The sequence below is a fragment of the Micrasema longulum genome, unplaced genomic scaffold (genome assembly GCF_059751315.1).
Source record: "Micrasema longulum isolate JH-2025_06_02 unplaced genomic scaffold, ASM5975131v1 h1tg000138l, whole genome shotgun sequence".
In the NCBI taxonomy this organism is placed as follows: domain Eukaryota; kingdom Metazoa; phylum Arthropoda; class Insecta; order Trichoptera; family Brachycentridae; genus Micrasema; species Micrasema longulum.
In genome coordinates, this window is record NW_028277344.1 from 533298 (window position 1) to 556684 (window position 23387).

Here is a 23387-nt window from a genome sequence, read left to right on the forward strand (position 1 = left end):
CGAAAAATACAATTTTTTCTCACATATTTTCATTTGTACATGTAATTATTTTTGTCATATGCAGGTATTTTAACATGTTGGACCCCGACATAAAGACTTCTGTCAGTTGGAAGTTGAGATGCATCTAAGAAGGTGGTTAGCAGGCTAATTAAAGTAGACCTGATGATATCCTGTGAATTGTTACATTGACATAATATTTTTTTAATTCTAATTTTAATTATATCTGTTTTTTTTTTGTATTTTGCATTATTATTAGTGTTTTAAGTATTGTAGCATCATTCGATGAAAAACACATATGATAAAAAAGTTCCTACCCAAACACAGGAAAGTCCTAGCTAGTCAGGACCTGAAGCAAAGAACCCCTGTACATTGTGAAAACATTGAATCAAATCAATCAATTTTAAAAATAATATATTTTTAATTAAAGTTTTCATATCGCCCATATTAGGATCAAACCCGAGACCTCTTGCATAGTAGGAAAATGCGCCGACTATTCAACCACGGGGCGAATTAAAATATTATATTTGTCCCAAACATTTCATTTTAAGGACCATTTTCAACGAGTTGTAAATAACTCACCATTAGAAAATGGGAATCAAGTTAGGGTAAAGTGGGATTCGAACCATCGACCTTTGAGACGTGAGTCCGAGACACTAGCCACAGGACCACAACCCGATTTAATATATAATAATTTTGTTTATTTATTAATTTAAGCTTCATTAAGTTCAACAATGTTTAATTATGTCCAAATGCTTGCAGACTGGCTGGATTTCCTCCCTAGGGAGTTATTCGTATTAAAATTTATTTTAACGGAGAGGGAAAACATTTTTAAAAAGGGAATATGGAAGTCTAGGCATTTATTCCCTTTTTAAAAATGTTTAACTCTCTGTTGAAATAAATTTCATTCAGTTCGTTCATTTACAATATAAAGAAACTACCTATTCGCAATACCTACTTTTAAAACCAAAATAAATCATTTTCATTATCAAAATTGTTTTTTGTTCACGTTTTGTTTTTCTTCCTTCGTGCCTTCCGTAGAATTGTTAGTTAACGATACTATTTTATCCAGGAGACCAAAAGAGCACTATGTATTAAGCTTTTACATTACTTTGTTTTCAGTACCTAGCACTAACTTGGCACAATTTACAACTCGTATAGCTACATAATATTAGCGTCCCTCAAAAACTTCGTCGTGGATTCTCACAAACTCACTGAATGCAAATTTCGTTGGCTTTATTCACATTGTTTATTTGAATTTCGAACGCGTGACGTATTGCTACTGCTATCGTCGTTGACCAAAGTTTTGAAATAAAGGATGAATATAAAATTAGGCAGGAAAATAAAAGTAGTAAAAATTACGTATAAAGATTAAATTGTTTATAATCAATAATTTGTATTAAAGTTATATAAACTTTCTTTAATGCCTTAAGACATTTATTTCTTTTAAAGTACTGAAACATCATATTTATGCTATATTTATTTTTATAATATGCGTCCAATGAGTCCAATGAGTATTTACACATATTTTACAAATAGAAAAGACAACTAATAGTAATAAGTAGAGGGAAGAAAGTAATAAAATATAGGCAAAACCATTAATATAATTATAGTGCCGCAATGAACAGAACTCAGAAATATTATTACATTATTAATTATTATTTTTTAGCATAATTTTCTTAAAGTTAAGACTTCGTTGATAAAACAATGTATCTGTTGTGAGTTATTCTTCTAATGACAGCTCAAAGAACGTTTTTTTTTAAATGACTAAATACCATGATTTGTCTTATTTTATTTTTAGATACGCCCTTTACAGAATCCAAAATGTTTGTCGATATTATTAACGATTCACTATGTTCGTAATATCTTTGTGGGCGAAAATGGTAATAATCAAAACTGATAGTTTCACTTATTTCACTACTCACAATTATTTCTCATTACTACATATAAAAAATGTAGTTTTAACATACTTATAAATATCGATATAATTTATTTCCTAATAGAATTTAATTTATTATATACCTTTATATGTACATATGTTTTTAATAAATTTTTCATTAATTTTTAATTTTACATTTTACCCGAAAAAGTTTTCAATCATAGCAATGATCTGAGATAACACAAATGTTAAATGGTGGTAAGGTACCTTTTATTTTTTAGAATCAACTCAAAATACGATAAGTATCGATGCATTACTCAATTGGTAGGCGCGACTTTGCATATAAAGTACGTATTTAAAACGGTGCTTCTAGATTAACTACTAAACGTATAGCGTTTCTCAATAAAGTCCGAAAAATTTAATTGAATATAAATATGTTATTATTTGTAAAAATGTAACGGTAAACTGCTGAGATTTATAGATCAAATAATATATTTTAAATTCAGTACAATACGATCGAAATTAAGCAAGTTTATAGGTTTTTAATTTATGTGTATATATTGTTAGTAGACTATCAAACTAAGCCAAAAAATATTTTTACATATAATTTATGTATCGTATTATTTATTTATTAATTAAATCATACAGTCTTTATATAAAACAAGGTACAAAAGAACAATAAAAAAAAGTAAGACCAATTACAGATTTCACACTAATGAATGCAGGAGGAGAGGGGAAAAATAATTTAATTCTAAAAAAGTAAAAATAAAAATATTACATAAAAAGTTCATAAAAAGGAGAAGACATTGTATAGCTACTCTACTTTCTACTAAGTTAAAATTGAAAGATAAAATTAAAAATCAAATTAAAAGTTAAAAGTCAAGCAGGAGATAAATTTAAAATGTCTTTAACTGATCTGATAAAAATATGGTATTTACAATGTAGTATGTCGATGTCACTAAAACTGTCATTATAGGTAATCTGTATTATTCGTAGAGTGCTATTTTTTAAATAATTAGTCATTGAGTTAGGAATGTCGAAGAGTACAGATTGACGAGTTCTACGGACAGGGACTCATTATCATTGCTATGATTTTTTAAAAGTTTTACTATTTTGAAATTACTCCGCCTGTGTTGTCACGGGCTGTTGTCGGTGAATTGTGCTGACGTTTAAAAGTAGAACCCCGTAGCTATAAAAAAAATAGCTACCTGGAAACCGGAATCTGTTACAACACAAAACAACGCTTTATATAATTGATTGGTTGATTTACAAGAACCTATCACGTAGTTCATTTTTATTTGAACTATTTTTATTTATTTTTTCGTATATTTTAGAGAAACTTCGCCGTACAATAAAATGCTCCAATTTTTACCGCGTATAAGAAAACTTTTTTATATCCAATTTCTCGCAGTGTTAAACCCCTTCATTTGGCAGAGATTATTTCTATAGCTGCAAAAAAGAATATATTATTTCTAAATTATATTAATCATCATTCCATCAAATACAGCGTATTTCGATCATCTCTTACATGAAGTTAAGGGAATCGGCTTACGCTTCCGGTGGAAGCAGTATAGAGAGGGTAAAATATTGCGGAGTAAAACCACCTTTCTGTCGCAATGTAAAAGGTCAAATACAGTCGTGAATTACAGCACATAACACCCAGGTTTTAGAAAAATTGACCCAGTGTGTGAGACGAGCGTCTTAGCCTATTTTACGGGTCACAGGGGCTTTTAAACAAATAATTTCCGCTAACCCTACCAGCAATCTAACCTGGAACCTCAAACATGGTAGGCAAACGTGCCAACTAATATCTACTCTATGTCCAGGATTCTGGTTTTGTTTTTATACACAGTACTGTATTTTTATCCGCATGGATACGTACAATAATAAATAAATAAATTTAATTAATTTCCATCTCATTTTTCCGCCCAGTCATTACCTCCAACAAACCGGCGACCTCTCAATTGACCCTCTTAATCTCTCGTATACTGCGCTACACGCTGACTAGATAATTGGAAGACTCCCCTCACCTGTCACCGCTGGTGACGTCACCACTAATCCGCATCGACTGCCTGGTGACGTCAACCCCATTTGAACCAATAACGCGTAATGTCTCCTTGATCCCATTCAATACGGAAAACGACTAACCCCATTTCGCATAGCTGTCTAATAATGATTCCTCTCACTACTAGCTGGCCAAAAAGTACTCACTAAAAAAAAATACTTCATTGTTTCTCTATTTGCTAAGGCGAATTTCATCATCTTCATTCCCTTTCCGCACCTAATGATGCATAGGGTATTGCATTGGTATACTAATCGCTGCGTATCTTGATAATTTTTGTTACGTAAAGATAAGATAATCAGTCTTACGCTTAAGGTACCAGGCCAGGGATTATGAAATATTCAGTGTTTAAACACCCTTTTAAATAAATATTTCATATCAACCATGTCGGGAATCGAACTCGAGACAACTACATAATGTTTACACGTATCACAGAAATATTTAACAAAATATATTTACATCACATTACAGGCACAAACTATATCATTGTACGTACCTTCATCATAGCTTTTTAAAAATTTCTTCTTCGTGCCTACTTCAGCAGTTTTCATCTAACACAGCGAGGCCTCGCTGGTCTAAACCCTAGCTAATCCGAACGCCTCAATAATCCGAACGCCCCCCTTCCCCTGCGCAACCGCCGTTTCTCAGCAGTGCTTGTGACTTGCTATATTTTGGGTTTTTGGGCTAGCGAAGCCCTGCTGTATATTTAATGTCTTTGCCACAGTGTTCTGCCTTAAACCACAACCATCAAACAATTATCCACACCTGATGGTGTATGCCCTATGAACAAGTTAAGGCAGCGTATCTCGATTATCTGTTACTGGAAGGTGAGGTGATCGGACTCACGCTATTAGTCCAGGAACAATGAAATATGCAGTGTATAACCACCTTAGAGACAACTATTTCATGTAGACATTCTCAGAAATCAAACGCGCTAACCACTAGACTAGGCGAATGTTTTTCTACTCGATTTCCTCTTTCAGGAGATTTACCTGGGATTAAGTCATCGCATTGCGTCGAAAACACTAGTCCAGAATTTCGATTCTATTTCACACAGAGAATTGTATTTTTCATCCCGTTTAACACGCTAAAATGCTAACTTTTACCGTGTCTATTTAAATATACGCTACTTATAGGGAAATATTTTAATTCTTTTCAATAATTTTTTTTTTGCTACATTGTAGCGTAAAACATATTTTTAAATTCGTAATTATTCATTCCCGCAAAAACGATCATTACATTGGCCACGCCCCGAACACGTCACGATTCATGTAAATTTTGAACTTTGTTACCGTTTAAATTTAAATAGAACATCGTCAAGCATCTTGACTTCACAATTATCAAGGCCAAACATATCGCGTTTTTGTAGGGACATTTTTAAAAAAAAAATATTTTTTGAAGTTATGTATGAAAACATTTCTCTACAATATCAATTTTGAAAACACAATCAATTTTTCTGAATCCGTTTCATATACTTTTATCGCTATCCGTAGTAAGTGGTATTTCCCTACTAATGCAAAATGTTATTCAGTTTACAGTTTTCAGCCATCGATTACTAGGTAGAGCTAAAGCCATATAACCTTTCCAATTCTATTGTGACCACGGTGTAAAAACATAATTACAATATAATTTATTTTTAACATTATTAACTTTATATTTTAATTTAAACATGGGCACCAGGATAATAAAACGACAGTGTAATATATGTCTGATTTCAAGTCCGAGAGATTGTTTAATATAATATAAAAACGTAGACGGTGTATAAGCAGAGATTCAGAGCAAGGGAACATTTCAACAAATTATTTCGATTCATACGTTTTATTACATACATATCATAAAAATAAAAAAAGTACCGAACACATTTTACAGTAAATGTAGTGAAAATAAAACGTAATAAACTTAACTTAACTTATTTATTTTTGCACCACAACAGGCCGGGAGGCCCAATTACAGTGGTGAATTACATCACAGAACACCCAGGCTTGAGAAAATCATATTTTTTTAATGTTTGTGTTCTCACCGGGAATCGAACCCGGAACCTTTCAGGTGTGAGTCAAGCGTCTTGACCACTACATCACGGAGGCCGCCATAAAAATAATACAGCATAAAAAAGTAAGAAAATGTCACAATGTAAAAAAAAAGTATAAAACACATATGCAGTAAATGTAGTAAACATAGTAAGAAATAATGAAGTAAAAAAAGGTATTTATTTATTTTTAACACGTATATAATAATTTCAACTATTCTTAAAAGTATTGACTACTCATCACAATCCGATATGTCGTCATTTTCGTCATCTAACATATTGAAAACCAAATCACTGTTTTCGGTAAAATCATCAAATTTAACACGAGTTCATTGGTTTGTCCGCACAAAGCCCGTCCTTGTCCCAACTTCGTAGCTAAAGATATGGTCACTGTATTTTCATGAAACAGAGTGAGAAACGTACTGACAAGTATATTTTGAATTTTGAACCTTTTGGAACGGAAATTAGCCAATCAAACGACGTGATTTTTACAAAACATTTATATACCTGCCTAGTACACAAATGGTTTGTTTAAGCGACAGTTTTGGAAAGGTTAAGTGGCCGGCACTCTACTTCAAATGCATATACCCGTATGCAGAGACAAACCTTAAGGCGAGGAAAGTACATTCTATTGTCTTCACCTTTGGGTTACTCTCTGCATTTAAGATTAGAATGTACTTTCCTCACTTTAAGTTTTGTCTCTGCATACGGGTATTAGACTTTCAAATTTCTTTGCAAGGTGGAGATATCGATCTAATAAATAATGATTCTTGATCACAAGCATGCAAAATACTAATAAATTTGATTACAAATCATTTTCCGTGTTCACAATATTATTACGAAAAGAAAACACATAGTTTTTACATGATTTATTTGTACTACGCCTGACTGAGTAATAATTCCTAACTGAAGGCCAGCTATCCGGATCCATGTCGGTCGATCTGAACTTTAATTTGCGATCGTAAGATAAACAGCATGAATGAGTCATTTGCGTGCATTATTGTTTCTGTTTCTCCGAAACGACGGAAAAAATGCTCACCCATATTTTCTTATGTCAGACGAAAATATTTGAGAATGAGTCAAGGCCGAATTTGTTGTATTGCATCAATAGTAAGTTAGGCACGCGTGACCTTTGTATGTGGGAAAGTTTTTGTCGCTCTTTATTACTACTACTACTACTACTACTACTACTACTACTACCATCACGCCATTTCCCCGTAGGGGTAGGCAGAGAGAATGGACCGCCACACACGTCTATCCTGGCATACACTCCTAGCCTCTTCCACATTCATACATCTTGTCATACATGCCCTTCGGTTCTGTCTGCTTTTGACATGACCAGACTTAAGATTTTGGTTTATCTGATCATGCCACGTCTTCTATGGTCGTCCTCGTCTAACCTTTATAATAGAAAATATTCTTCTGGCATTGGTTTCAGTCTATTACGGTTCTGTAGCAGCATGTCAAATTTATGTTTTATTTTATTTTATTTTATTTTATTAGGGAAATCAACAGTTCTACATACATATTTTTAGTAAACAAACAGATATAGTGTATAAACTCAGAACTAATAACAGATTTCCACATAGTATACAAAGTTAGTAAAGAAAATATATATTACATATCAAATAAATACATACAATTTATACATATAAAAATGTTATTTTCAAGTACTCAATAATCAAAGATTTTTTAAATATTAATTTTAAGAACATTAAGTTACTGTAAATTGGGCGGGATAAGGACAAAAATGCCTGAAGGATAAGGAGGGGGGGGGGGAGATGTACATATTTATTATTATAATGTCTACTAAGTTACATAATACATTTTTAGTGTAAATTTTAAATCTGACAGAGTGATGTTTGTATAATCTATATTTTTAAATTTTGTATTGTACATTGAAAAAGTCCTACGAAAAAAAGCATTTTTAACATACGATGTTTTACTTATTGGTACATGAAACAGGATACATCTACGTGTATGAATTTAATATTCATGTAAGTAGATAATATACCCCTCCTGACCAACTAGACAGTCCGATATTTTCTATATTCCTTACATTAAAACTAATCATCGGAAACATTCTACCATTCCTCGTAAATGTGAAACCTTTAACAAGAATTTTAATAGTCTAGATATATTTAACACTCCATATAATAGGTACAGAAGAGAATTAATAAGCTTGATTCAGAATAACAGAGGATAGACGTTTTGTCTTTTTTTGCTCTTTATTTCATTTATTTTTAGTCATCAAACCAAATGCAATTTTCCACTCCTACTTTCCTTCATTCGTCCTCCACCACTCCTCATCAATTTTCTTATTTTTCCTTCAAACTATCTCCTTGTTTTAGCTCTATTTCTTTTATTTTAATATATCTAAAAAAACTTGCTTTGTTTCTTGGTTGTTTTGTTATATGTGTTTTGTTTTTTAAAAATATTTATATTATTTAAGTCCCGAATTGAGTTGAAGTGAGTTAAACTCCTGGGAATGTAATTCATATGTATCATACTTATAATATGCTTTGTGTTATATTATTTATAAGTAAAAAAAATAGTTTCAATTACTTTTCTTTTAAAAAAAATATATATTGCCTTCCATACCATCTTATTCTTAGTGGTGGGGGGTCAGTGCTATGCAAGCTACTGGCGTCACTACGACATGTAAAGATGTATTGTGACGGGTTCCCGTTAATATTTCTCGCTTTCCACGCTCAGGTCTATAAAGAGCCTGGCTACTGTGTGGAAGGCGAGAGTTTACATTTTGCTAAATCTCCCCCTCCAAGCCCAGATCTGTAAAGAATCGGGCTATTAGATAGGGGGCGAGCTCTTTAACATCCCCAGGTTTAACCAGCGATCCCCCGAGGTTGAGGCTCCTTTTATGATGTAAGGCATCACATTCACGTAGAATGTGTATAGGTGTTTCCTCATCGAAAAGTTTCATTCTAGCAAGGTGTTTATTCAATCTGCAGTGCCCGTCCATACCATCGTCGTTTTATCAAATTACAATTAAATGAACACATGTTTTTTTTTTTGTATATTTTTTTTAAAGTCCCTATTTATAATCATTTAACCTGTACGTCTGTTTGTATTCCGAATAAGTATTCATTGTAATTAAGACGGAAACGTACTGCGATTCGCAAAATAATGATTCTGTTTACACGCGCTATTGTCCTTCCCTTCGCGAATTGTCCTCCGCCAAGGCTTGGATTACTGCTGCATTGTTTACCGAGTGGTACGATGAAATTTTCATCTCTGAAGTGAAAAAGCACCAAATATCTCTTAGAAAAGAAGGCAGTAAAGTGCTTTTGATTGTTGATAATGCATCAGCTCTTTAAATTGTTGGAAAGAGGGAATGGCCAGTTTAAAACAATATTTTTACCGTCAAACGTCACAAGCTTGTTGCAACCAATGGGCCAGTCTGTTATCAAAACTATGAAACGCAGATAGTAGTGTATAAAAAAAATAATAGTAATTTTTTAACTAATATACATATTATATATTTAACAGTATATTTAAAAAATGTTATTAATTTAGACTCTTTCTGATGACACTCTATCTACGTATACGGATATTTGTTTGTTTTTAACAAAAACCATCGGTATTTACTTGTATTATTACATCGTAAATTGTGTTTTTGCATACCTAATTCTCCACACATTTGATTGTCATGAGAATTTTGTGTCAGATTAGATTCCGTCTATTCCATAATTTGTTCTGCGTTAAAACACGGATATATATAAACATTATATATTCATTGTTAAATTAGAAACGCCTTTATAATATGCAAAACACTATAATAGGTATGTGTTATTACCCTTTACCGCTATAAACAGTAGAAAAAATGTATACTGTACCTATTTACTGCTATAAGATGTATGTTTTAAAACGAATGTATTTTTTTTAATGGCCTTTTTATAGTGATTTTAAAAAAAACTAATTTTTTCGTCACCTGATTTGCGCCGACGTTTTACAGTTGGCGCTTGAAGTGCCTGCCTATAACATTTTAAACTAAATAGAACATGTTGAATTAAGATAGAAATCACCTACTTAGCCATTTTCTTCTGTACGTTCCGAAGAATCTTACCGTTTAGTATAAACGTGACCCTGGTTCCGCCTTCCGTCGAGGGAACTAGTTTCACCGACGATCGTGTCCGTTTGGACAATCGATCGACCGTTTTGGTAAGCGTCCAATGTAACGGATATACCAAGTACCCACTGTGAACTATGTACGTAGCTCGAGACTCGATGTGGAATTCAGTTTGCATACTGTTCAAGCCCCGTAATAATATTACTCATGCTGATACTCCTAGTGCTGGATTTTCTCTACGCGTTAACCTATTTTTACATTTCAAGTCTTAGTATTTGTTGCGGCTTTTTGCCAGTGCAAAATTGCAACTCGCAAGTAAATATTAGTAATTCATTTACCATATTTCTTACATAAAGAATTTAATATTTTATATTGTTTCTAGTTGCATTTTTAAGCACCTACTATTTTTCTCTTATTAGCACAAAAAACCCTAACATGTAAGCTTATTCTTTTATTTAATAATATTTTCTATTTTTATAGCTTTTAACTATTCTAAACTATTTTATCTGGTTTTATTTGCAGTTTTCGAATAATATTTTTTTCTTTTCAAAGCATCAAAACCATAGTACATATTTTCATTATTTTCTATATATACGATGTTATGTATTTACTCTCTTTGAAATTGATTAACACTAATGTCTGAGCACCCGATAACAAACTATTAGTTGATAATTTATTGGACGAATATTGCTTAATATTTTACGTTTTGTTATGTAAAATAATATTGTTTTATAAAATATGTACCTAAATATTTTTATTTTTGTTTAAAAAAAAAAAAAAACAAAATATAAAAATTAATTTATTCAGCGATTAAAAAATATCTTTAAAAAAATATATGTACAACAATATTCTTAATTACATTTTATGAGGATAAATATTTAAAAAAACAGTTGGAGTGTGTAAATATGGAGTTAAAAAATATATTGTGCCAAAAAATCTAATCTTGGATAATATAAATAATTGCTTAGGCGCGTAATTACATCGCTTCTTCCTTCTGTTTTTCATTTTCTATCTTCCAAAACATTCTTATACTCCACATTTCGTTACATTTAATGAGGGTCAATAATTTATCTGGCGTTTAATATAGCTGCAATGTCTGTAATTTCAAAATTCTTCCTTAATACTGTATTGCGAAACATGAAAGCGGGTAGCAACTTTTCTGCCTTAATCGGGAGCAATCAATTGTACCGCAGATTAGGCCCAAATCCAAAGTGGTGATTATTGAGAAAAGGTTCAGAGCGTAGTCTTTAAAATGAATTACGCTCCCGAGACTTAATTTATTTAACTTGAAGATTTTCAACGAAGTGATTTTTATATCTCTTTTCGTCGTTCTGTTAATCACTGAAAATGGTGATCAACATTGACAGCTTTAACTATGTCAGAAAATAGCTGCGTATTCTGAAGAGTCGAGAAAACTCGTAGTGCGTATCGGCGAATAAAATATTCTGAAATATGGAAAGCATATTGAAGCGTTTCAGTGTTTTTAGTAAATTAATCCGTTAAATTTTTCAAAACCGTTTAAATAATTTATTCGTCTGATCAGTTTTGAACCACTATTTTGTAATACTTCAACTGTAAAATTCCAATACGTAATACGACGTATGTTGGACTGGCTATGTATTTTGGGTGATAAATTTCCCTCACCGAAACTCGGCATACTTTATGATGTGTATATTAAGTACAGCTATCTTGCTTCGGGATTGCAGGAAATGAAAATGTAAATTTTTCACTCTAAAATTTATAAAATGTGAACCGTGGCAATTGCCAGGGTTAGATATTTCTAGATCTCTTTCAATTTTTGTACTGGCTTGCCGAGAAAATACTGCTTACTTTTAAAAAGTCGCATTTCTTACTAAACCAGTTATCAAAATGTTGTTAACATGGATTATAATTGTTTCTCGTGAGTAATATTGAATTTGCTCTTCGCTTACGCATTTTATTTAGTATTCATGCCGTGACCGAATATCGATGTCGAAATTTTTAGCACGTCTAAATTATTATCTGTCCAATTTTGAATGTGTCGGGCTTAATTTGTAAGATATTTTAGTTCTAATAACTGTCAAACAGTCATTATATTGTATAGCTAACGTAGGGACTTACTTGGAAATCATCAATAGATTGTTGAACTCGACATATATTATGTAAAGTTAAATAAATTCTTAACTTACTAATACCAGAAATGTATACTCAGTAAGAAACTTTTAATTACGGCATTGTTTTAGCTGCAATCTTTTATACAATCAGTGCGCTATGCAATAATAAATATTTATCGTATTAATTGATTTTAATATTTATGAAATCTTAAGTATAATAACAATTGCTCTTTATAATACACAATTTGAAAAATATATTTAGTCCCCTAAGCATCTTTTAATATATGCGTGATTTAAGCATAAAACAATGTTTTTTTATTTGGAGAATTTATTTAAACTAGTATGTAGGGACAATTCCCGGCGTGTAAGTTCAGATCGCTGTAAATGATCAATAATTTTCACTAGAACGCTCCGTTAGGGGATTGTTTTATTCTGGCCATTAATGAAATATATTTTACTTGCTTATCCTCTTTTCACGTCCCTTTTTTGTAAACATTTCGTTACGTATTTTATTTCCCCTCTATTTTGTCACTGAAAATGGGCGAACCTTCTTATGACTGGAAAAAACATTTTGATCCATGAGTGGATCGTGTTCTCTTCTCTCTTCATTGCGAGTCCTTTCTGGCTGTATATCGTTAAAGGGTTTTACTTGTGTCTCCCTCGCTCTTTTCCTCTAGCAGTCAAATACCGGAAGGATTCTACTTAAATTGGGGTTTCCTTTTATTTCTCTGTTTTCTTTTCCTCGTGCCTCGTCTACAACTTCCTTACTTCGTTACTTCATGGCTTATAGTATTTCGAGGGGTATCTGAAGACTCCTGGTAAATATAAGGGGCTTTATTTTCAGCCTGAATAATACGCAGGAGTATATACAAATAATTGAAAAATATTGGCTTTCGTACACTCTTTTTTTTCTAAAAATAAGTTTATCTAATAAAGACATTTAAACTTCAACATAATGTTATGTACATCCACTCATCACAATACAATATTGTCTCATGTGTAGGTACGAGTACCAATAACACAATTTAATGATTTTACACTGTATTTACCTGATTTTTTGTACTAAGTTCCATAGTAATTAAAACATATTAATACGTTTATTTTGTGTTTCTCCGCGTTCGTGATCAAAACAAATTTAGCTGGAATATTAGTTTATGGCAAATTTAATTATATAACTTCGCACTAGCTAATTAAATCAGCGAAGATTTATACTAAATGGTTACACCAAGTGAAGAACGTCCCCTATTCGGTGGAAATCCCCACACTTCCGCGTATGTATCTAGTCTAGTATATACTTAAAGAAGGATAGGAAAAAAGCGAAGTTATGAAAAGAACCAAACTATTGCTTTGTCCATTACGTGTATTCACAGCGTGGAATGAGCTCCGTAATGAGGTAAATTCTCTTATCACGACCGAGCGGTAATTGGATTTCCTTCAGTCTTGAATCCAATTAGCGATCGTCCCCATGTCCGAAGCCTTTGAGTCCATCTACTCTTGGACTAATCCTCGCTCTTTCGCTTTCGATACAAAGTGTTCCCTAAGTGCACTTTACTGACATACGTTTTTACTTGACACCCAACGTGACGATGACATAACCATTTCAACTTTCTATTACAATATATTAATTTTAAAAATCCATCTCTTTATGACTTTTTAGATGCTTAAAGCAAGATAATTATTAATTTTTAAATGGCATTTAAAAGTAGTCATTATCACGAATCTTATTAATCTCATAGTAAAAAAAATCGTCTTTATTTTATGTGCAGCAGTCAGATAACTTGTCTGGCAGTTAGAAAGACGTAGGTATAAGTCCTGGGTCTCGATTACAATGGGAAGTTGACATTTATCTACAAAGTAAAATTAAGTTTTCTGTATAAAAATCAGAATATGCTTACATTTTTTCTCTTTTAAACATGTTAAATTATATGTTACCGACGAAGATACTTTAAATGTGCATGCAAATATACTCATTGTCGTACACACATATCGGTTTTTCTATTAACTACCCATTGTAATCGGGGCCCTGGAGCACAGAGTTTTCCCTGCTGTAATGAATTAATTAGGTAATTATAATTTTTTACTAAATTCGCAAAATGCTTATTCTACATGTTGTGGATTTTTCATTATTTTATTTTAATTGATAAGTTAGAAAGGTTATTCAAAACACGTATTCAATATCTACATTATACTATATGTTAAAATCATATATTTAAATAAGTAAGATATCATCAGATTTAGCATTTTGTAATGCATTTATTGCTATGCACTACATTAGAAGCCCGTCAATCAGAATCAGCCTTTTCCTCATACTTCAAGATACTTTCAAGGTTTAATTTAAATATTGCAACAGTGAAACATGCATTCGCTTATGTTGTTAGGTCTACGTCAAGTAAAGGTGGTATCTACCTATCGGATAATCACCTGGATAGTTTTAACCATTCTCTCGTGGCATTTGGGTGTCGGGCTGCGATTCGGTGTGACGTGTCATACCAATCAACCGCCGAGTCGGACGCGGCCGTGGAGGTATTCGCTCCGGGCAAGGTTGGTCCACGTCGGACTGGAGTAATATCATTACCTCCACCCGGTTTCAAGGCGACCCGTGTGTCGAGACCTTAAACGGACCCAGATACGATCGGTACTCGATACAAAACGGTATTTTTTTGTTTCACCAAATATAAACTTAAACATGAAGTCAACAGTCGGATCGAAGTTTTGATTGAAGCTGTAAAAAGTCCCATATTAAACAACAAGATTACAAATAAAAGTATTGCAAATACGAATTCCACGCAAAATATGGAGCGCTGACTTTGTGATTATTTATTTCAAAATTTTATCAAATAAATGATGATTTAAACCACAACCTGTTCCTTCGTCATGACGGTATTTACTCCGGTGGGCATTCGCGATATTGCAGTGATTACAAAATAATTCATTTAAATTGTTAAGTTATTTATGAAACCCACAAATTGAGCAATGTAGTTAAAAGCAAATGACGACCGTTCGCAAAACACGACATTCGCTTGAAACGTAAATTTTCAGGAGAGGGTTTTTGGGATTCGCGTCAAATCGCGTAAACAATCTTGGTTTAACAAAATTTCACCTTACAACTAAACCTGAATGTACTCTAAAGCTAAGGTTTCCTAGGACAGCGGTGCCCGTATTTTAACGGCCGTAGTGAACGGTGATGCGGTGGACAGCCGTCGTAACGGTGACTGGAGTGTAGTTTCCTAGGAAAACGGTGTTATCAACACCATTTAACACCGTTTCCTACTCTCCACTCTCTAGTCGACGTTACGACGGCTGTCCACCGCATCACCGTTCACTACGGCCGTTAAGATGCGGGCACCGCTGTCCTAGGAAACCCTAGCTTAACTGTGAATTTACAATTTTCTTTCTTATTTCATTAGCACCCAATATAAATTATTAAACTTAGGGATTACCTGTTAAGTTATTTTGGTCGTTAATTATATACAAAATAAGATATTGTATTATACGCTTCAAGCTGTAGGGTTAAATACCTTTACACAATTGATAAATATTTCAAACAAACAAACCATCACGCCGTTTCACCGTAAGGGTAGGCAGAGAGGATATAACGCCACATCACTCTATCTTTGCATACAAATCTCGCTTCCTCTACATGCATAAGTCTTCTCATGCACACGCGCCGATCATTCCGACTTTTATCATGTCCATCTTCAAGTATTTGTATCATGTCTTTCTCGGTCTTCCTCTATTTCTTCATCCATCAGCATTCGCATTGTAAATATTTAATATTGACAAATCGTAAATCGAACCCAGAACATGAACAGTAGCCCAACGCGAACACCATTATAATTAGGCGGACGTAATTCCTTTAAAAAAGATTTTTAAATAAAATTAATTTTCAGCATAACATTGATAACCTTAACGTGTTTTTTTTTTTTTTTTTTATATATGAAGTTGCATTATTCAATACCTTGCTTGCAATGTACAAGGTTAATATACACTTCAAAGCGACAGCCATTAACTTGTTTACTTAAAAATATTTACTTTACTGAAAAACTTTATTTCGTCACTTTATAAAAGGATCAGTAAGATGTCTCGGCTGTGACCTGTTTCAAGAGGTAAGGACAGAAAACTCGTCAGAAGAAGGCGGACCGTTGCCATTCGTCAACAGATCCTCCGATCCACCTGAACAGTGTTCGGCATTTGGTGTCCTGCTATCATTGATACCTTTTATTGCCTTCACTATATCTGTCATGTATAATGATACCTCTCTTGACAAGTCCCTGTGACTAATCACTACATGCACGTCGTGTAAATCCTCATTTAGACTTCTGCATCGCGCCTCCAGTTGCATTCTCTGCAGACTAAAAAAGGGGCAATGCATCAATAGATGGGAGACATCTTGGAGAGTAACATCATCGCTTGGGCAAGTGTTGATCTCAGATATTTTGAATCTGTGTAAATAACTCATAAATCCGCCATGTCCTGTCAGGATTTGTGTGAGTTCGTATCCTGCACGCTGCAGTTTCCTAAATTCAAAAGCATGGTAAATAGATGGAAAAAACATTTTTGTTACCTTTCCTGTGGGTTCTGCTAAATAGCGATCATTCCAGAGCTGTAAAGTTCTGCTTCTTATTTTTCTCTTAGCAAAACTTATTGGGAAGTCAGCAAAATCAGGAACTGTTTTTTTTAATGTTGCTTCCCGAGCCTTTTCGTCAGCTCTTTCATTGCCAATTATTCCGCAGTGTCCTCGAATCCAGCCAATGTACACATTTTGCGATCGATTTTTTAATATCTGGATATCAGTTCGTATACTCATGACCATTGGGTTCACCGAATTACGATCCGCAATCGCGTGAATACATGATTTACAGTCTGTCAAAATCGTTATATGTTTCCATCTATTAGGCGGTTTTTTTAAAGCGTAAGCTATAGATTCTCTAATAGCGTATATTTCAGCCTGAAATACTGAGCAAAAGTGATCGAGTTTAAACTTCCTGGCAGGCAGTTCTCTTACGCCATCGTAGGGTACAAATGCTGCACCTACTTTGCCATTTAAAAGACTGCCATCAGTGAAGATCCTCAATTCGTTCTCTTTCATGTCAGGCAGCGTTTGGTCATTGAATCCATAGTCTATCTTGTATCGCTCCGCGGGATGAGGAAGGGAGAAAAAATTTCCGGTTCCCTGATAAAACCTGTCAGTTGGCAAGTCTTGCAGAGTGAGACTCTTCTTGACCTCATAAGCTTCTGCAAGCTCCTTGATTCTAAGGTCGAGTGGCATGAAGCCGCTAAGAACCTGAGCAGACACCAAGGAGATTGTTCTATAGCCCTTGCAAGACCTGATGGCAATTTGTCTCTGAATGGAGTCCAATTTCTTCCTGTTATATTTTTTATTTACCGCATCTACCCACACACTTGAAGCATATGTAATCAGGGGCTCGACCGCTCCTACGTACATTTGCTGCATTACCTCCGGTGATGCACCCCATGTTGGTTTAGCGGCCTGAACAAGTTTGTTTGTAATAGCCGCAGCTTTTTTACAAACATTGTCAATATGTTTAGACCAATTCAGGTGGCGGTCTATGGTTATACCTAAAACTTTAAAATGATCGACGAATTCCAACCGGACTCCATTCATGTGGATGATGGGCTGCTGGTCTTTTCTTCTAGAAATGAACATTGCATTTGTTTTTTCTTCAGCAAAATTTAGTTTGGCTTTTAATCCCCATTTTGTTATAATCTCTAGAGCATCTTCCGTTTTCTTTACGAGTTCATTTATTTTGTCTTCTACAACTATTAATAGGAGGTCATCTGCAAATGCAGTCAGTTCGACTCCACGGCCTAAATCCTTCTGAAGGACATCATCTACAATGTAGTTCCAAAAACTTGGTCCACATGAGGATCCCTGAACACACCCCTTGGTCGTGATTTTCTCAAGTGCAGCATCAAAGTGTGACAATTTAACTCTTCTTTGGTGATGGTAACTTTTTACAAGCATAAACAGGTTTCGAGGGCACCTTTTCCTACTTAGTTGGCACATCAAGAATGGCCACCAAGCATTTTTTTTTTTTTTTTTTTTTATTTAAATTTTATTGATAAACCCTTACGGGTTACATACATTTAACAAAATATTTTCACTTTTAAAATTCAAATTCTACTGTTAATAATAATATTTTTAACATCTTTTGTAAAGGTTGCCTGAGTCTTTTGTTTAGTTTTGTCTGGTAGTTTATTGTATAATTTCAGTCCATGGTTTATAAGTCTCGATTGTCCTTTTCTCGTTTTAAAAGATTGTATATGATATTTTTCTGAAATTCTCGTATTGTGTTCATGTTTACTACAAATTTTTTTCAAGTTTTAATTCTTCGTCTACAATTACATCAGTGGCTAATTTATGAATAAATTTTAAAGATTCTAGTTTAAAGAGTTCAGTTACGTTTAATTGTTTAGTTTGTTCAAAAAGTTCTTTAGTTGCTGTTAGATAGGGAAGGTCATATACTAACTTTAATATTTTATTTTGCTGTCTTTGTAGTCTGTTTATGTCATTTTGATATCCTGTTCCCCATAGTAGTTGCATATAACATATTTTAGTTTTAACATATGCTTCATACATTAAAATTTTTTCCTTTATTGGAACAAAGTTTTTGATTTTAAAAAATAGACTCGATAAAGTTGCCACTTTGCTAATTAAATTGTTGATATGAATTGTCCATGTCAATTGTCTGTCTATTGTTAGTCCTAAATATTTAACATGTTCAATTTCAGTTAGTCGTTCATTATTTATGTAAGCATCTACTTTGTGACATTTTTTTCTAGATTCAAAATGGATAATATTGCATTTTTTTTCATTAAGTGTAAGTAAGTTTGTGTTTGTCCATTTAGTCAATATAGTAAGGTCTTCGTTTATGTCATTGTTTGTTAATACGTCTGTTTGATTTTTATAAAAAAGTCCAATGTCGTCGGCATACATAATAATTTTCCCTTTAAAATTATACAGTGATAAGTCATTAATATATAAAATATATAACAATGGACCCAAAATAGATCCTTGTGGGACTCCAAAATTTACTGTTTGTATTTTACTTTTTTTTTCATTTACAAAGGTATACTGCTTCCGATTAGTTAAGTATGATTTTAATAGTTTGTATTCTTGAGATTTTACTCCTATATCATTTAATTTTTTTATCATGGTCTCAATGTGAACCGTATCAAAAGCTTTTTTAAAATCTAATATTACTCCTGTGGTTGAAATTTTAGCATCCATATTTGTTTGAATATAATTAATCAAATTTACTAGAGCGGTTCCAGTTCCTTTTTTTTCTTGAAAACCATGTTGGTTTAAGCATATTATATTAAGATTTTTAATATGTCCCATTAATCGTTTATGAATACATTTTTCAAAGATTTTATTAAATACAGTTAAATTTGCTATAGGTCTATAGTTACTAGGTTCCGTTCGATCTCCACCTTTAAATAAAGGAGTTATTCTTGCAGTCTTTAGTTCTTCCGGGTAGATTCCAAACTTTATATGCATGTTAATTAATTTTGATACGACCGGGCTTAAAACATCTTTGAGATTTTTTACGAGTGAAGGTTTAATTTTATCATATCCTGGCGATGCATTTTTTTTAAGATTGTCAATTATTTTACACACTTCTTTTGTCGTTGTTGGTCTAAGAAAAAAGGTACTATTTATTTTTCTTCTTCGTTTTTCTGATATGTTTAGACATGGTCCATCTAATTTACTTGCAAGGTTTTGGCCTACATTGGAGTAATATTCATTGATAATGTTTGATATTTCTTCTTCATCATTTGTGAAAATCCCATCTTTTACATTCATTTCTTTTATACTAGCTGACTGCAATTTTTCTCCAGACTTGATATTTTTTATTATTTTCCAAAGTTTATTGCTGCTGCCTTCTGCTGATTTTATATAATTCTGGTAATATTGTTTTTTTGATTTTCTGATTTCATTTCTTAAATCTTTTTGAATATTTTTTAGTTCGGTTACAAGTTGACTGTTATTTCTTTCTTTAATCATTTTTTTATATACTTGATTTTTATTTTTTATTTTTTGAAATATGTTTTTAGTTAGCCAACCCTCCTTTATTGATGTTGTGAAGTTTCTCACCTTGGTTTTTGTGTTCTTTTTTATTTCGTTTTGGATAATGTCTTGTAACTGTTAACTTCTTGTATTTTCGCCACGAGATTTTCTTTTAATTTGACATAATCTTTTATTTCTAAGGTGTATTTTTGTTTAAATATTTTTTGTCTTTCGATAGGTATATCTATATTTAGATAGAGTGCTCTGTGATCACTTAGTGGAGTATCTTTGTAGTCTATTGTATATTTAGCTTCTACAAAATTTGTTAATACATGATCAATAATCGAATTTTCTCCTCTGTGATTCCATCTTGTATATTTTTCAAGTGAAATTTCGTTAAGAATTACATAATTATTAGATATTAGGCTATTTACATATTCATTTGTTAGTACATTGTCTTTTTCTAATATATTGATATTAAAATCCCCAACTATTATTGTTTTTCCTTTATTTCCATACGGAAGTATTTGGGTTTCTAGAAGATTTATGAAACTATGTACTTCGGTTTTATTTGGTCGTCTGTAGATAGCACACAAATTTATTTTTTGTTTTATGAGACTTATTAAAACAATGTTTGCCATATCTCTGTTATTTTCAATATTTTTTGCTTCGTAATTTAAGTTTTTCTTTATGTACATTGCTACACCTCCTCCTCTACCTTCCCGGCAGGAGTTTATTACATTGTAATTATTGATGTCATATAATTCTGCTTCACTATTAGTGAGCCATGTTTCAGTTAGAATGATGAAATCGGGGTTTTTAAATTCACTTATTATAAGTGCTTTTAGTTCATCTATTTTGGGTTTCAGACTACGAATATTTATGTACAGTATTTTAAGGTTTTTAATGTGGTTATTTATTATAAAACTTGTTAGTTCAGGCTTTGATCCGGTTCTTTTTCCAAGTTTTTTGACCCACTAGAATTTTATCTAATTTTATTTTATTATTGAAGGCTCCGCGGATGTCGAGTGAGATCGCTATTAATATTTTTTTATCATGCAGCGCCGTTCTAATTATCTTGACGGAAGCCTTAACGTGTTAAGTCAGGCAGGGTTTAAATATTACATACATAATCAATTCTTACTTTTGTAAATAAAGCTAATCTTAGTAGCGTTAATCTAGATGAGATTAAAAAAGCCAAATACAAGAATATTTAAAAAAAAAAACATAATAACAGGTTAAAGAAGCCAGATTACAATATTTGTAAAGGACAGCACGTACCACCCGGACTTTAGTAAAAATTCACATTTAGTTTTCAGAACCCAGAATCTCCGCGTGTGAGGCAAACGTATTCGCCAGTTCACCGCGGGGGCCGCCATTACATTATTAAATATAAGGCAAAGTCACAAAATTCAATTTTATTTAAAGCAATTAAAAAGTATTACGAAATGGAAAAAAATATTTATGAAGAAAAAAACATATCAAAATTTAAAATAATGGTCAAGACATATGTGATAAACAATTTATAAATTAAATATATTTGCAATGTTATTATTAGAACACACATAACAATATGTATGATATGTGTGCCCTACTTTAAGATTTAAATAAAAAATAAAAAAAATAAAAAATAAATATTTAAAATTTCATGTAACTGATATTAAGCACAACGACAAATTTAATTACATTCTGGATTTCTGTATGTTGTATGTAATTTAAAACCTACGACAATTGTTATTATTTAGCAGCTTAATTTTGTTCTTCTCTTAAATTATTTACTGCGTAGGTGTTTGTTTTAATTACCTTCTAAATTAAATATTTTACCAGAATCCTTATAAAGAAGTTCTGACAAGAGATTTCGCATCTTGCATATTAAAAGTTTTATTAAAATTTATCGGTACTTAAACAGTATAATGTTCATGATCTTGAACGTCTTCTCCATATTAAAACACTTCAGTTAAATAGGCAGGTATTTAATTGAAAATGTGAAGAGGAATTTATAACTTAATTTATGAGAGGCCATATTTAACTTTGAAAAGAAGTAACTTTAAGAAGAAGTAACACTCGATAAGTTTTGGTTGAAATTTATGGAATTTTTTTTTCTTCTGTTATTCCCGTAAATTTATTTTCAATTATACATATATATTTATTTATTCGTACAAATACAAACTTTTCCCTATCTAAGGGCCAAGAGCCCTGTGTTGAATTGGGATACAACATAATGGAAAGTGGAAGCATGTACATTATTAAATAATAGCAAAATTAAAATTTTTAACATAAACATGCCATCTTGTATATTTATATAATTCTTCTGTACGTGTGATGTCACTGAACTCCTCCTTAACGGCTTAACCGATTTACGTACTGTTTTCAGCGAAATGTAGATTTTTGCGCTGCGCGTGTTCGTAGATATTGAAATATTTAATCTAATCTGTAAAAAAAAGATTAGGAGCATAAATGTTTTTTTCATCGACCTACCAGGGTTGCATTCGACGAGAATGCATGTAAAAAAATGGAAGTATGTTGTTTTTTACATGTAAAAAAAAACTTGTTTTTGAATGTTTACAAACGCTTCGCGTTCGCTTTTTATGGATCCCAATCAGATTCTTTCCTTATACTCTATAATTTATACCCATTTTTTTTTTTCAGTAATGATAAAATAATATTAACTAACATTTAATACATTTTTAAAAATCGTATTCCAACCTAAAATACACACCTTATTGTAGAAAAGCGGAGTTTGACATTTGCAAAAAGAATTTTATATTTAAAAATGATTTGTTTTGTGTTTTTGGAATTCAGTCATAAACAAGTATCTAGGTGCACAATAAGTTTTTCTGGGTTATTATGCCGTTATCATCAACCCTGATGATGGACGCTGTAACGCGATCCGAAACGTCGGTAAAGAGTACGAACGACACACGGCATAATAACCCAGAAAAACTTATTGTGTATCTTAACGGCCCTGAAAATCTAAGAAGTTTAAAGTATCTAGGTACCTACTTAAATTCAATATTTGAATATTAATAATATTTAGTTTTGGAATTAAATCGTAAATAACTACCTAGGTACTAGGTACCTATGTAAAGCAGCTTATAGCAGGCAAGCCAACGTTTGGGCAGGACAACGTCTGTCGGCTCCGCTAGTATTATATATTATTTCAATAAACATCTGGACATCACGCTTAATATTATATAAATCTACGCAATAT

The 23387-nt window shown here is 32.4% G+C and overlaps 1 protein-coding gene and 1 long non-coding RNA gene across 4 annotated transcripts in view; one reads left to right on the forward strand and one right to left on the reverse strand.

Moving 5' to 3' along the window:
* Positions 1–23387, forward strand: part of GckIII (Germinal centre kinase III) — a 205204-nt gene that overhangs the window by 52357 nt on the left and 129460 nt on the right. The window lies entirely within an intron of this gene.
* On the reverse strand, positions 13827–21402 carry LOC148284244 (uncharacterized). Its single transcript, XR_015825376.1, has 3 exons — positions 21260–21402; positions 15507–16049; positions 13827–15257 (listed from the first exon to the last, which is right to left on the reverse strand). It is a non-coding gene; the product is annotated as an uncharacterized LOC148284244 (long non-coding RNA).